Source organism: Oncorhynchus nerka, linkage group LG3, assembly GCF_034236695.1.
Source record: "Oncorhynchus nerka isolate Pitt River linkage group LG3, Oner_Uvic_2.0, whole genome shotgun sequence".
NCBI lineage: Eukaryota > Metazoa > Chordata > Actinopteri > Salmoniformes > Salmonidae > Oncorhynchus > Oncorhynchus nerka.
Genome location: NC_088398.1, coordinates 40,491,869 through 40,509,003, shown reverse-complemented (window position 1 = coordinate 40,509,003; position 17,135 = coordinate 40,491,869). Strand labels below are relative to the sequence as shown.

At 39.1% G+C, this 17,135-nt stretch overlaps 1 long non-coding RNA gene across 1 annotated transcript; it reads left to right on the top strand.

The window, feature by feature from the left end:
- Window positions 1–12,865: 12,865 nt before the first annotated feature.
- LOC115115249 (uncharacterized) lies at window positions 12,866–16,490 on the top strand. The gene is made up of 4 exons (XR_003861339.2): window positions 12,866–13,292; window positions 14,050–14,126; window positions 14,247–14,402; window positions 14,938–16,490. It is a non-coding gene; the product is annotated as an uncharacterized LOC115115249 (long non-coding RNA).
- Window positions 16,491–17,135: the final 645 nt, after the last annotated feature.

The window sequence follows — 17,135 nt, the reverse complement described above, 5'->3', positions numbered from 1 at the left end:
TCCATATGTTAGCTTAGTAGATGTTTAAGATATTTAAGTGATAATGTTCTCGAAGCACGGGTGCCAATATATCCTCCAAACACTGACTTCGAGGGCATTATCACTTTTACACAACGGGTTACCAACATATTAAAATAATGATTTACATATTTTCATTTAACAAAGTATTTTGATTTAATTTATTCATGCTATTTCATCCTTCCACAGGATATAGACCCGACACAAATCTAGGGTTGCTAGTCTTTTTGTTCCATATCTATGGATGCGACCCAATCGTTCGTTGACGTGATAGCTGGCAACTTTCTCATCCTTTGCTTGCTAGCTAGCCAACTACAGCTAACATAGTGACATTTATTTGGATACATCCATAAAGATGAGCTAATGATGACCGATTTTGTGTGCTTCATAGAATATGTGCTCTCTCTCATACTGTTCAGAGGAGCTAGCCAACTAGCTGCAGCTGTCACGACTTCCGCCGAAGTCGGCTCCTCTCTTTGTTTGGGAGGCGTTCGGAGATCGACGTCGCCACTCCATTTATCATATGTCCATTTGTCTTGTCTTGCTCCATACACACCTGGTTTTCATTCCCCCAATCAATCTACATGTATTTAACCCTCTGTTTCCCATCATGTCTTTGTGTGTAATTGTTTCATGTTATATGTGGTGTTTGATTTATGCGCTTGACTTTTATTTATGTTCCGTGTTTTGAGCGCGTTTGTTTACAGTAGTGCTCTCGTTTTGGAATGGAAAATAAATGTGCGCCTGTTAACTATACTCTGCTCTCCTGCACCCGTCTTCGCCTCCAGTACACGCCATAACAGCAGCTTACAACAGTCTCTTCAAACTGGAAAGACAAAAAAACTAGTTGCATTTCGTTTGACATTTCTATATATCCATAAAATGTATGCTGATTCATGATTTCGTCTGGCTGAGAAAATGTCTCTCATTCTGACACATTAATCCTCAATGAGACAGGGGACACCAAGGTTGATACAAATATCCGCTGTTGAAAACCAAATGCTAATCTAAAAGACAGGGGAGATCATGTCTAGATGCTTTTTCACAGTGGAGATCCAGTTTATAAAGTGTCTGGATAGGTTGATGAGACAGTGGATTGCGCAGTGAGATGGAACAGTAAATAGGCATAGCTTTTAACCAATCAGCATCCAGGATTAGGTCTACTCGTTGTATAATGTGATCTAAGGGCTTAGACTTGCAGGTGCATAAGAGTGTCAGGTGTGTGTGCGTATGTCACATGTGGATCCATCCCCACCCAGAATCAAGACTGACCATATCACAGAGCCACAAGAGATCAGTGTGCTGTGTTATGTATCAGTGTCCCTATGTCAGAATTAATTACAATGAGAAAATAGTACATAGACAGTGCAGATGCTGCCTTTACTTCTCTTTTCTCTATAGCCTACTGTACACCTGTTTTAGTTGACTGGGGATGTAAATAAGTGCTTTACACCATGGACTGTGAAAATACTTTATACAGTTGTTTACTCACTGTTTACTCACTAATCTCGACCATCAACATTAATTAATATATTTTTAATTTCACAATTTTCAAAAGTAATATTTTGGGATGGTTATTGATCTTGGAGGTATGCTATAATACATGACCTTTCTGGCACCTTTGACTGAAATGGTATGTGACCACTACCTCCCTCTAGTGGAAACTATTGGATAAGCTTTTGATTTATAATTTGTCCATGGTAGACATGTCAAATTATTGAGTGCGGGAAGTTTGCAGTAAGGGATGATTTTATCGATCAATGCTGAAAATAACATTCACACAAACAAACAAGCCTTTTTCTTGGAGATCTATAATATCCAACTGGGATTTCTATTACAATTTTTAAGTAAATATATACACAGTGCCAGTCAAAAGTTTGGACACACATGCTCAGTCAAGGAATTTTCTTTATTTTTACTATTTTCTACATTCTACAAAGACATGAAAACTATGAAATAACACATGGAGTCATGTAGTAAACAAAAAATGTTAAACAAATCCTATTTATAATTGAGATTATTCAAAGTTGCCACCCTTTGCCTTGATGACAGCTTTGCACACTCTTGTAATTCTCTCAACCAGCTTCACCTGGAAGCTGGGTGATTGGGTGATTGTGGAGACCAGGTCATCTGATGCAACACTCACTCAATTTCGTTCTTGGTCAAATAGCCCTTACACAGCCTGGAGGTGTGTTGGGTCATAGTCCCAGTAAGTCCCACAAACCAGATGGGATGGCGTATCACTACAGAATGTTGTGGTAGCCATTCTGGTTAAGTGTGCCTTGAATTCTAAATCAATCACAGACAGTGTCACCAGCAAAGCACCCCCACACCATCACACCTCCTCCTCCATGCTTCATGATGGGAACCACACATGTGGAGATCACAAAGACACAGTGGTTGGAACCAAAAATCTCAAATTTGGACTCATCAGACCTAAGGACAGATTTCCACCAGTCTAATGTCTACTGCTTATGTTTCTTGGCCCAAGCAAGTCTCCTCTTCTTATTGATGTCCTTTAGTAGTGGTTTCGTTGCATCAATTTGATCATGAAGGTCTGATTCATATAGTCTCCACTGAACAGTTGATGTTGAGACGTGTCTGTTATTTGAACTCTGTGAAGCATTTATTTGGCTGCAATTTCCAAGGCTGGTAACTCCAATGAACTTAACCTCTGCAGCAGAGGTAACTCTGGTTCTTCCTTTCCTGTGGTGGTCCTCATGAGAGCCAGTTACATCATAGAGCTTGATGGTCTTTGCGACTGCACTTGAACTTTCAAAGTTCTTGAAATTTTTCAGATTGACTGACCTTCATGTCTTAAAGTAATGAAAACTGTAATTTATTTTTGCTTATTTGAGCTGTTCTTGCCATAATGTGACCCGATTCAGGTAAATAGGCATATGTCGCAAGTCACAGCTTCACAGGAGAGCCATTTGAACGTTATTTATTTATTTTTTAATCAAAATTTGTTTTTTGGCAGAAATATCTTCTCGAACAAGTGAACTTTCATGTGCCTTAATAACAAACTTATATTCCATCTGTAAATACGAATAAAATTGTTAAATTACAAGCCTTGTTGGTTAAGCCACTGAAAAAGTAAGCAACCTTCCCACTAGCAATGATTGGCTGAGATAATGAGTGGGCTGGACATGCCATACAGAAGGCTTCGGTCTATTTGAGCTGGTCAGTCTGTGTTGGTAATCTGGTCAAACGCAGCTTTTTTTAAATGTACAGTGACTTGCGAAAGTATTCACCCTCTTGGCATTTTTCCTATTTTGTTGCCTTACAACATTTCATTTGAAAAACACTACATGCATACCACTTTGAAGATGCAAAATATTTTTTCTTGTGAAACAAACAAGAAATAAGAATGAAAAACAGAAAACTTGAGTGTGCATAACTATCTAACTAGTCAATACTTTGTAGAGCCACCTTTTGCAGCAATTACAGCTGCAAGTCTCTTGGGGTATGTCTCTATAAGCTTGGCATATCTAGCCACTGGGATTTTTGCCCATTCTTCAAGGCAAAACTGCTCCAGCTCCTTCAAGTTGGATGGGTTCCACTGATGTACAGCAATCTTTAAGTCATACCACAGATTCTCAATTAGATTGAGGTCTGGGCTTTGACTAGGCCGTTCCAAGGCATTTAAATGTTTCCCCTTAACCTCTTAAGTCGACCCTCTAGTCACCCGCTACTCATGCCAGGAATATAGTATATGCATATGATTAGTATGTGTGGATAGAAAACACTCAGATGTTTATAAAACTGGTTAAATCACGGCTGTGACTATAACAGAACGTGCGTTTCATCGAAAAGTGCAGGAAAATCTGATCACTGAAAATGGAAAAATATATCCATGCGCCACTTCAACCCATTGATAAAGGTGAACCACATTTAATGGGACCGAGATTGCAATACCTACAGCTTCCACACGATGTCAACAGTCTTGTCATTTGCCTACTATTTGTTTCTTGGTCAAACAGACGCAAGGCAGCGCCTTTCTTCCGGTCTCCGACCGGATATTTTGGTTGAGATTTACCCGGACATTATTTCCAGACGTACAGCTATAGAATATACATCGCCTCGTGATCAATTTGATCGCTTATTAACGTTTACTAATACCTAAAGTTGCATTACAAAAGTATTTCGAAGTGTTTTGTGAAAGTTTATCGTCGACTTTTTTAATTTAAAAAAATGACGTTACGTTATAAAACGCTATTTTTTTCCTTGATCACACAGTCTTCATAGATCGATATCTAGGCTATATATGGACCGATTTAATCGAAAAAAAGACCCAATATTGATGTTTATGGGACATCTAGGAGTGCCAAAAAAGAAGATGGTCAAAGGTAATGAATGTTTTATATTTTATTTGTGCGTTTTGTGTAGCGACGACTATGCTAATTATTTTGTTTACGTCCCCTGCGGGTCTTTTGGGGTGTTACATGCTATCAGATAATAGCTTCTCATGCTTTCGAAGAAAAGCATTTTAAAAATCTGACTTGTTGCCTGGATTCACAACGAGTGTAGCTTTAATTCACTACCCTGCATGTGTATTTTAATGAACGTTTGAGTTTTAACTAGTACTATTAGCATTTAGTGTAGCGCATTTGCATTTCCAGATGTCGAGATGGGACGCCTGCGTGTCAGGTAGGAGCAAGAGGTTAAACCACTTGAGTGTTGCTTTAGCAGTATGCTTAGAGTCATTGTCCTGCTGGAAGGTGAACCTCCGTCCCAGTCTCAAATCGCTGAAAGACTGAAACAGGTTTCCCTCAAGAATTTCCCTGTATTTAGCGCCATCCATCATTCCTTCTGACCAGTTTCCCAGTACCTGCCAATGAAAAATATCCCCACAGCATCATGCTGCCACCACCATGCTTCACTGTGGGGAAATGTGGGGATGGTTTGCTCGGGGTGATAAGAGGTGTTGGGTTTGCACCAGACATAGCATTTTCCTTGATGGCCAAAATGCTCAATAGTCGTCTCATCTGACCAGAGTACCTAAGGCATGATATTCTGAGTGGAGCTGCATAAGTGTTGCTCTCCACTTTCTGCAGGATCAAGTTTTGAAACCAGTGAAATTAGAGTATGATAGCTAAAGAGATGGAGAAAACACCTGTCTCTGGATTACATCTTCAAACTAAAGGCAACTGTGACAGGGAGATGCGTCAATCATGCATCATGATTTATACAGGTAAGATAGCTAGCTACATTTTCAGATATTACACATTTCTAATTTTGACAGAAAATGGTTTTGATTTTCTAAGCCTAATGTTTGCTAGTGAACCTGTTGGTTATCTCCCATATTCATGCAGGGTAGATTTGTCACTGTGTTCATTATTGTTTAACCTCTTGCTTCTACTTGGGATTAGCTGTAATAGTATTAGTTAAAACTGGCTCCTAACTGAAACAAAATAATTAGCATTTCGGCGTTACACAAACGTTATTATTCGCATACAAGAGCTGTTTGCTTTTCTAGTTAGAGCCTAATGTTTGCTAGCTATTGAACCTGGTTGGTTATCTTCCCGCATATTCATGCAGGGTAGTAATGACATGATTTGTCACTGTGTTCATTATTGTTTAACTAGCTAACGTTAGCTGGCTGGCTGATTTAACCAGTTTTAAAAACGTCCGAGGGTTTCCTATCCACACATTCTAACCATATGCTGAAATGTTGCGCGATTTTTAACTAAATGTTCAAAAAAGTAGAGGGTCGACTTAAGAGGTTAACTAGCTAACGTTAGCTGGCTGGCTGATTAGCTAACGTTACGTGACGTTTGTGATCTTACACGTTGTTTACCTAACTACGTTCATTGTTTACCTAGCTAGCTAGCTACATGTATTAAGCTAAAGTGTACACCACCTGTTGAATATGGCCGGTGTCAGTAAAAGTCTGCAAAAAAGCGTAATGAAATTGTTGCCAGCTGGGCTGGTTTGGCTTTTTTCATGTTATCCAGAGGTAAACAAATCATCGGCCAGAGCACCAAGTGTGCGCTCTGAACGCTCCTAGAGCGAAACGAGATGGGTGGGGCTAAAGCAGGTGTGAACGATGCTGAATGGGTGTAGACAAAGAAGAGCTCTACACTAGATACCAAAACATTCAAAGGCCATTTTCTTAAGGTGAGTTTACAAGTTTATCAACTTTCAAAGCATAATTACTTTCCCATTGTTCCTCAAAAATGCAGTGTATGATATACCATTTTGTAGCTCTGAGTCTCTACTTTTATCCAATGTAAAAATAAAAAAAATTCAGGTGGTGAGTCACATATGATCTTTTTTTGCCAAAAAGGGCTATATTCTGTATACCACCCCTACATTGACACAACACAACTGATTGGTTCAAAAACATTAAGATGGAAAGAAAATCCACAAATGAACTTTTAACAAGACACTTCTGTTAATTGAAATGCATTCCAGGTGACTACCTCATGAAGCTGGTTGAGAGAATGCCAAGAGTGTGCAAAGCTGTCATCAAGGCAAAGGGTGGCTACTTTGAAGAATATCAACTAACTGTCACGCCCTAACCGTAGATTGCTTTGTATGTTTCTATTTTTAGTTTGGTCAGGGTGTGATGTGGGTGGGTATTCTATGTTTTGTTCTATGTTTGTATTTCTATGTGTTTGGCCTGGTATGGTTCCCAATCAGAGGCAGCTGTCAATAGTTGTCTCTGATTGAGAACCATACTTAGGCAGCCTGGTTTTGCCCTTGAGTTGTGGGTAGTTGTTTTCTGTTTCATATCTGTACCAGACAGAACTGTTTCAGTTTTGTTCGTTCACGTTGTTGTTTTTGTATTTTTCAGTGTTCTATTAAAATAATTATGAACACATACCACGCTGCACCTTGGTCCTCACCTTCTTCCACCTACGACGTTCATTACACTATCAAATATATTTTGATTTGTTTAACACTTTTTTGCTTACTACATGATTCCATATGTGTTATTTCATAGTTTTGATGTCTTCACTATTATTCTAGAATGTAGAAAATAGTAAAAAAAAAAAAAAGTGAATGAAGTCCAAACTTTTGACTGGTACTATTTATTAATGGCCCATTCACAGGTATTTTTTACATACGGGATGGGTCTTTCTATAAATAAACGGAACCAATGTGTGACGTTGGGATCAAAAGTTCAAAATAAAATTTCATGCAGTTCCACATTCTGTACTTTGAAGAATAACAGTGAATATATGGAAATTGGTCCATAACTCCACCTATACAACAACATAGACCTTGGACCAATCTTCCCTCTAATTTCTTTTGGCACTGAGCAAATTTGACGTCTGCTGAGCGCAAACTTGAATGTTGTGAAAAACCTGTGCAACTTCCAGTGAATCTTTGCTGTTGTCGCGTTCTGACCTTTATTTCCTTTGTTTTGTCATTATTTAGTATGGTCAGGGCGTGAGTTGGGGTGGGCAGTCTATGTTTGTTTTTCTATGATTTGGGTATTTCTATGTTTCGGCCTAGTATGGTTCTCAATCAGAGGCAGGTGTCATTAGTTGTCTCTGATTGAGAATCATACTTAGGTAGCCTGGGTTTCACTGTGTGTTTGTGGGTGATTGTTCCTGTCTCTGTGTTTGCACCAGATAGGGCTGTTTAGGTTTGCTCACGTTTATTGTTTTTGTTAGTCTATTCATGTATAGTTTTGCTTTATTAAAGAACTATGAATAGAAACCACGCTGCATTTTGGTCCGGCTCTCCTTCAACTCAAGAGAACCGTTACAGCTGTGAACACTGAGGCTCTACCCGATTTTAAGTTGCAGTTTTAATAGTGGCCATGTGGGCTACTTGATCATAATGTAGGCCTACCATAAAAACAATGGAGAAAATGCATCCCATAACATTTTAACATGGAAATAGCTGTTCTATCATTCAGCCTACAGTAGCATTCGATGTGTGGTGGTTAATGTACGTACGCCTACATTCCATGAGACTTTTGAAAAAACCTGTTCATCCACTTGTCCTTAAGACAAGGAGGTGACTGAAAATGTTGTTGTGTTGTTTTATGCAAGAAACCACTTTACAAAATAAATTATTCCCATTCTATTATTACAGAGAATCAGACTAATTATGCTACCCTCCTCTGATATTGGTCACTTAGCTTCAAACCTGTATCAAAATACAACACTGTCCTTTTAAGACAAAAAGGGTATTTACCTAACTCACTTTTCAAGAAATGTATACTTTTTGTGCTCTTGTAGAAAGCAATCACTCCACTATTGCTGACTACAAATGATATATAACTGGGCTAATAACTCACTAACTAGCAAAGGATATGGACAAAATGTGCACACGTGGCAACAAGCAGCTCTCGCTTTGATCTCAAAACATGCGACCACTCATGCTGTAAACACAGTCCAGTTCAAAGTAAATGGCACAGATCCATATATGGCAATGGTCTATTTGCATATAGGCCTACTGCAACTCTGATTATTTTTGCCACACCAGTCTGTGTAAAGTATGCGTTGGGTAGTGCGTGTCATTGCAATAAAATCCTACTCTGATGCATTCTGCTTACAACAAAATATCTTGCAAAGTTTGTTTTGTTTTGGTATGTGGCATTGAAAGTGGATAATATTGTGTTGATTCGATCACAATTGCCACAGTAAAGGGAAACGTTGATAGTGTTGTCAGGGAAAACTCTAGAACAGTAGTCACCAACCTTTTCTGAGTCAAGATCGCCTTGAGTCAAAATGCAAGCCGAGATCTACCGCTCAGATTTTTTTAACAGTATGTAATAAACATAGGTGTATGCAACATTAACCAATTAAAAACAGTAATGTAGCAATGAGGTTTGTGTTATAGGCCTAATACATTGTCACATCATTTTGGCTTTACTTGAATTACCCTTGTTCAGGCCATTCAAAAATATATATTTTTCTAAATTTGAGGTAGGCTATATGATCACACTGGTAATAGATCTGTTGTATTACTTGTGAAGTCCAGCTGAGTGAGCATACATTTAAATAATTAGTTTTTTATATTACTGGGCTGGTGCCTGCATCTGAAGGTCAGTCACAGCAGAGGGAGAGAGCAGCAGACTGAGGGTCCGCCTCTCAACATCCCTCCCGTCTCCCTTTCCTCCATTGACACTGAACAAAAAGGGACACCATCTTCCAGCTGATGGCAAAACTCGAGTCGCACCGCATTATTTCTTCCTCATGAAAAAAACGTATGCTGTTACTCCTACAGTATGAATAGAGAAAGTTAAATATTCCTCTATATTAAAAAAGGCCCAAGCCGCTGATAATAACAACAAAGCAAGCCTACCGATACACTTTCCTACTCAGTCATTACTGCTGCAATGCTTGAAATGAAATAGGAAGAACCCACATTTTATGGGTTATAAAAGTGTTGAATACAAAGTGTTGACAGTGCTGAGTAAGAACTTAAATGTGAACTCACTCAGAAAAACAGCATCGCTTTGCTGTATTTGTTTACACCCTATCTAGTCAGTATCAATCTCACACTATCAATTTTGCTGTAGATTTATTTTATGCCTGCTACATTACTGCAGACACAGTCATCTGAGGCATTCGATTGGCCAATGGTAAAACTGTAATGCACTTGATTTGCTCTCTGGGCCCACCGGGAAAGCGGAGATTTTACCTCCAGACACACGAAATGGTTAAGAAATGGCAACAGTTTGCCTATCCGAGACGAATACAATATAAAAGGAACACAAGGCTTCATCGTTTCTTTTTACATAAATGTTTGGTGATCAACTAGGAATTCCTTGGAGATCAACCGGTTGGTGACAACTGCTCTATGAAGTAGAGTGAAGTGCAGTCAAATTCAATGACATTCAGGCACTTTTTCAAATTATTATTACATTCTAAAATGTATGAGGATAATGTGGACATCGCCTGACTAAATAGATTGGGTGCGTGCATGGCGATTTTTTTGTAGCCTGTGTGGCCAACGCAGGCACACATAATACCTTCTTATGGCTGGGGGCAGTATTGAGTAGCTTGGATGAATAAGGTGCCCAGAGTAAACTGCCTGTCCCCGTTGCTAATATATGCATAGTATTAGTATATTTGGATAGAAAACACTCTGAAGTTTATAAAACTGTTTGAATGATGTCTGTGAGTATAACAGAACTCATATGGTAGGCAAAAACCTGAGACAACATCCAACCGGGAAGTGGGAAATCTGAGGTTGGTCGATTTTCAACTCAGCCCCTATTGAAGTTACAGTGGGATATTGGTCATGTTGCGCCTCCTAAGGCTTCCACCAGATGTCAACAGTCTTTAGAAACTTGTTTGATGCTTCTACTATGAAGGGGGCTGAATGAGAGGGGAATGAGTCAGAGGTCTGCCAGCAGTCACGCGCTGGTCACGCGCATTTCACATGAGAGGTATCTCCCGTTCCTTTGCTTTTCTGAAGACAAAGCAATTCTCCGTTTGGAATATAAGATTTATGTTAAAAACATGCTAAAGATTGATTCCATACATTGTTTGACAAGTTTCTACAGTCTGTAACAGAACTTTTTGACATTTCGTCTGCAACTAGTGAACGCGCTTCGTGAGTTTTGATTTGTTTACCAAACGCTCTAACAAAAGTAGCTATTAGGACATAAATGTTGGACATTATCGAACAAATCAAACATTTATTGTGGAACTGGGATTCCTGGGAGTGCATTCTGATGAAGATCATCAAAGGTTAGTGAATGTTATTTCTGACTTCTGTTAACTCCAACATGGCGGATATACAGTGCCTTGCGAAAGTATTCGGCTCCCTTGAACTTTGCGACCTTTTGCCACATTTCAGGCTTCAAACATAAAGATATAAAACTGTATTTTTTTGTGAAGAATCAACAACAAGTGGGACACAATCATGAAGTGGAACGACATTTATTGGATATTTCAAACTTTTTTAACAAATCAAAAACTGAAAAATTGGGCATGTAATATTACTGTCATCTGATGAAGATTTTCAAAAGGTTAGTGAATTATTTATTTTTTAATCCTACTTTTAAATTTTATTTTTTCTGGGACAAAATGGCCGCCGCTTGCCTTTTATTTCGGTGGTGATCTAATATAAATATGTGCTATGTTTTCGCCGTAAAACATTTTAGAAATCTGACTTGCTGGGTAGATAAACAACTTGTTTATCTTTCATTTGAGCTATTTTACTTGTTAATGTGTGGAGGTTAAATATTTTTAGGAATATTTTTTCTCATTGTGCGTTATGCTAATGAGCTTGAGCCCTAGTCACGAACCCGCATACGGTATTGGTGGACTATGAGGTTAAGGAGAAGTGTATCTAAAGTTCCTTGCATAACACTTGTATTTTCATCAACATTTATAATGAGTATTTCTGTAATTTGATGTGGCTCTCTGCAAAATCACCAGATGTTTTGGAAGCAAAACATTACTGAACATAACGTGCCAATGTATATTGAGATATAAATATGAACTTTATCAAACAAAACATGCATGTATTGTGTAACATGAAGTCCTATGAGTGTCATCTGATGAAGATCATCAAAGGTTAGTGATTAATTGTATCTCTATTTCTGCTTTTTGTGTATCCTCTCTTTGGCTGGAAAAATGGCTGTGTTTTTCTGTGGCTTGGATCTGACCTAACATAATCGTTTGTGGTGCTTTCGCTGTAAAGCCTATTTGAAATCGGACACTGTGGTGGGATTAACAACAAGAGTACCTTTAAAATGGTATAAGATACTTGTATGTTTGAGGAATTTTAATTATGAGATTTCTGTTGTTTTGACTTTGGCGCCCTGCACTTTCACTGGCTGTTGTCATATCGATCCCGTTAATGGGATTTCAGTCCTAAGAAGATAAAGCGATGAATAGAGGTAGCATTAATCTCACCATCTCCGTTTTTATAATGAGAAAGTGACCAAAAACGAGGTTCCTTGTTTATTGGAAGGATTTGTATGGAAAGCCAACATTAGATGTTGCCATCCTCAAGATCCGCACATGTTTTTACTATAACAGAGTAGCTGCAACACCCTTCAATTGAAGCAGCAGGAAACAAAAACAGATAAAAAATTAAATCACAGATAATTAAAATGCAAGGACAGAAAAGTCATGTTTTATGTCACACGATTTTGGGGCAAATTGTTCAAGACACCAAGCATGACAAAAGGTTTTAAATCAACTCGTGAGTTTTATTGAATGTAGCTATGATCCCCTACTTATATGTTAAAGTAATGACATGAAAACAATTGCATATTATTATCAATGATTTATCAACAGCTCTAACAAGTTGTCCAGTATAGGAACTCCTCACTGGTACACTAGTTTATAGAAAGACCCATACATATTTTACATTCACTGAGTGTACAAAACCTTAGGAACACAAACACCTTCCTAAGATTGAGCTGCACCCCCTTTTTGCCGTCAGAACAGCTTCAATTCATCGGGGCATGGACTCTACAAGGTGTCAAAAGAATTCCACAGGGATGCTGGCCCATCTTGACTCCAATACTTCCCACAGTTGTGTGAAGTTGGCTGGATGTCCTTTGGATGGTGGGCCATTCTTGATACGCACGGGAAACTGATGTGTGAAAAACCCAGCAGTGTTGCAGTTCTAGACACACTCAACCCGGTGCACCTGGCACCTACTACTATACCCCATTCAAAGGCACTTAAATCTTTACCCTCTGAATGGCACACATACACAATCCATGTCTCAATGGTCTCAAGGCTTAAAAATCCGTCTTTAACCTGTCTCCTCCCCTCCATCTACACTGATTGAAATGGATTTAACAGGTGACGTTAATAAGGGATCATAGCTTTCACCTGGATTCACCTTCTCAGTCTATGTCATGGACAGAGCAGGTGTTCCTAATGTTTTTTACACTCAGTCCATTTTACAAACATGGTAGGCTACTTTTATACACAGTAGGCCTATTACAGAGAACATACATATATATTTTTGATATACACATTACTTTTCTTGCTGCAAACTTCCTGCAAGTTTGTGACAAAATGTTGCCAGAAGTTGTTTGCCACTAGTGGTGAATTTGCAGCAAACCTTTGGCAACAACAATATTTATTAAGACTAGTGGCAAACAGTTCACCAGTTTGTTTCTGGAAAACAATTCTCTCGAGATTATATTTGAATCTGTGCAAACCTGTGGCAACAATATGTACTGCCACTAGTGGCTCCCAGTTTACCAGAGGTTGTTTTTGGTGGGCACATCATTTCAGAGACCAGTAACTTTTGACGACCAGTCAAGGAGATCTGGAAGAAAAAAAAATCTGATGGAAATGGAAACCAAGAAATCTACCTACCAAAGTTGTCCTGTGAGTGTCTAATTTATTGATTTAATTTCCTAATAAACTTTAAATTGCCATAGCTAATTGATGCCCGGTTAGCAATGTCATGTTTTATGGGATAGACAGAAACACGTAGTTGCTATATGTTTCAACCTGTCAATGCCACTGACTGGCTACAGTAGTGAACGTTCGATATTTTTGCGCTATTATTATAAACCCAGGGTCGTTACACTACTCCCTCCTTTCAAAGAGCGCGTCCTCGCGCTAGCTTGCGACTCTACGTTTTACAGGAACGCGCTCACCGGTCAAGCACACCCACTGTTGTCGAAGCGAGGTCCGATCATTTCTGACACCAGTGTAATGAAACCGGCAGGGAGCAGGCCTCGAATCCTCGACCTTCAAGCCCGAGGTCCGGCGCGCTATCGACTGTGCCGCAAAAGCATGCTCGTGTGGCAGGTTCGATTTCCGCACTTATAAACCCAGGGTCGTTACAGTATGTTAGTAAGCACAACAGGTAGCCCTACCCAGCATTAGGAAGATGATGCATTGACACCCTGGAAAGATAAGTATGCGGTGCACTCATTCAAACACTTTTGTGTGTGTGTGTGATAAATTGCTGTATTGTCTTCAAGCTGGATAAATTAAGCAAATGCATGTATTATTCTCATAAATGTAGTCCATACTAAATTCATGCTTTGTAACAATAAGACCTTTCATTGCTTTAAACTACCTTAGTAACTAGCTCTTCTCGGTCACGTGTTGTTCTTTCTCTCTTTCTTTCTAGAAGCAATCAGTTATCAGGCAAAGAGACAGATTGAGGCCTTCAATCAAACGGAGGACTGAGAAATATGCATACACCAGGTCAAGACTTCTTGCATGCATGGCCTTGAGATGAAAGTGATCAATTATTTGTTTAGGAAAATAATATGGATTTCCATATAGGCATAACAAAATGTTTATGTTGCTCTTCTTCCACCCAAGCCTTATACACCTGAGTCAGAAAGAAGTGACAACTAGTAGAAAAGTGGCTCTTGATGATGAAGTCCCCAGTCCAGATTGAAGATCTGAGTTTTAATCCATTGTATTGAGGCTTGACTGGATCATTTCTGTGGCTCTCTAGAAACACACATTTTGGAGGTAGGTGTAATAAGTCCCAGTATGCTAGCTACATTGTTTGTTCATATAGCATTTATACAAGGCAGATTGTTTCCTTTCTGAAAAATAGATATAATGCCAGTTTCAGTGAGAAGCGTAGCAACATCTCACTGGGCAAATTCTGGTTGTATCAACATTGTTTCCACGTCATTTCGACCCCCAAAAATCTATGTGATGACTTTGAATCAACGTGGAAAACTGATTGGATTTACAAAAAGTCATCAAGTAAGGAATTTCACCTTTTTTTCTTTTTTTCTTACCAAACTTTGAACCTAAATCCAATGACATGGTAATTTTGTTTGGGGGGGGGGGGGATTTCACATTGAATAAACATTTTGTTTACAACTCATGCAAATGTGAATCAAAACTAGATGTTGAACTGACGACTGTGCCCGGTGGGATGCAGCCTAACCCCATTGTTCTTATCCTGCCCATTAGCTGCTGAGTCAAATTAAATTAAATAAAAAATGTTTTCAGTAGGCCTATCTTAATGTTTTGTGTTTTCTGATTGTTTCAGTGCATACATTCAGCAAGCGTTCGGCAGGATTTCTACAGGGCCGCCAGGTAGGCTAGCGGTTAAGAGCATTGGGCCAGTAACCAAAATGTCGCTGGTTCAAATCCCGAGCTGAGTAAATGAAATATGTGAGCAAAGTGCTTAACCCTAATGGTTCCTGTAAATTGATCTGGATTAGCGAATCTGCTAAATGACAAAAATGTGAAGTAAAGTTCAGTCAAAGAGGCTATACTTCTTCCATTGGTTGAATGCTCATGTAAATTCTGAAGTTGCCCCTTGAGAACTCCTGGATATTTCTCTCATGTAAATGTTGTAGTTTTTGCTATTTTCTTCATTAACACTGCATTATGTTTTTATTGTGAGATAGTTAAGAACGTTGTATTGGATTTTATGTGTTTTGTGTTAAGACATTGAATACATTTTGTTTAGTTCTGTGAGAAGCAAGTACATTTAAAGTTATTTGTGATTTGGTTGATGTCGATAAAAATTTTTGATGTTGTTTAATACACTAAATAACCAATTTGCATATTCATAATGATTTTGCCGCAAATTTGCAGCAAACAGTAGAATTTTCGCCACAAGTTTCTCAGAGTAGTTTGCCAGAAGATCACAAGTCGGCCCAAATGTGCGCAACAGTTTGCCACAAAATTAATTTGCATGTGAAAATATAAGCTTGCTGCAAATAAGCCAAAGATTTGCCACAACTCTTTGCCAGAAGCCTGTTTTTTTGGTAATGGCTAGTTCTCTGGACTTTTACTTTGATGAAGTAGGCTAGGCTAGGATAGAAAATAGGTATATGATCTGAGTCATTAAATGTCAGGGGAAATGAGATGATCACTTTTAAAGGGGAACTGCACCTGCTGATTTGGTCTCGTTTTTTGGCTTGTTCCTCAAGAAATGTTGCAAATACTGGACATTCCTGCTGTACTGTATTATTAGTAATCTTCACATTGACGATGTGTTGAGTGCCATTCAGAGACGTCAGAATCAAACCTGTCTGTCTCCATCACATCATCTTGCAAGTGCTAGCTCTGTTAGATGCATCCGTGAACATATACACACAGTCACTGTTCTATTGCCAATAGGTGATATCTGACAAACATATACTATGTTGAAGTTTGAACAGGTCAGACTCTTCTCCCCATCGATGACTGTTGGTGAGCAGGCAAGAGGTGAGGTCTTTGCCATAGCAATGTAGATCAGCTTCTGGACCCTCATCAAAGATACTGGTCTGTGTTGAATGTTGAATCTGGGTGCAGGTGACACACACATGCAGACACAAACGCAGAGCACCGATTACATTATCAATGGCCTGTTCAGGGGCAGAACGACAGATTTGTACCTTGTCAGCTCGGGGGTTTGAACATGCAACCTACTAGTCCAACGCTCTAACCACTAGGCTACCCTGCCACACCAGATTATCAATGATGGTTATGATTAGCCTGGTGAAACCAACCTGATCACTACATTCACCTTTCTATTTCACTTCAGATATCATAAAGTGTAATAGAATGGGGAACACAGCGATTAGGCTGGGTCCACCAGGCTAGGTTATACTCTGAACATTACAGTATATGCATATAATAAATGGAAGATAAACAACAAATTCATGTCAGTTTACATAAATTATGTTTCACAATTGGTTTATCAAATATATCAAAGTAATGAAGTGGGTTTCCTTCTGTATTTGTACAAATGGTGAACCTGGTGAAAGCTGTTGACGCTGACAGGTGAAGGTTACTGGCCGGATACTTGCCGACATGTGGCTGACTGTTCAATTCATTGGAATGCTCACAGAGCGGGAATGTCTGTATGATGCTGATGAGGGCCCCGTTACTGGTCTCCTCTATGCTGCATGTTTGGCTGCAAACTGGAACAACTGCAGCAGGCAATCTTATGAGGTGGTGTTGACTGGGAGGGCTTGTGACAGGGTTATATAATAGATAGTAGTAAATGAGCATTTTGCTCTAAAGAAAGGACAAAGCATTTAGCTAATGCACTTCACAACCAAAATGACTCCACTAGATGTGTAGTCTTGGCTGGGGAATTAGCTACTAGTTTATCAAGCTGGGTATTTTTTTTAATACAGCTTTTCACATAGCACTAATTACCTGTCGTTGTTCATGAAGCCGTCCCTGCCATCAGAGCAGTAACTAGGGTCGCTATCAGAGGCCTCATGATAGTGTGTCCTTTTCATAGGA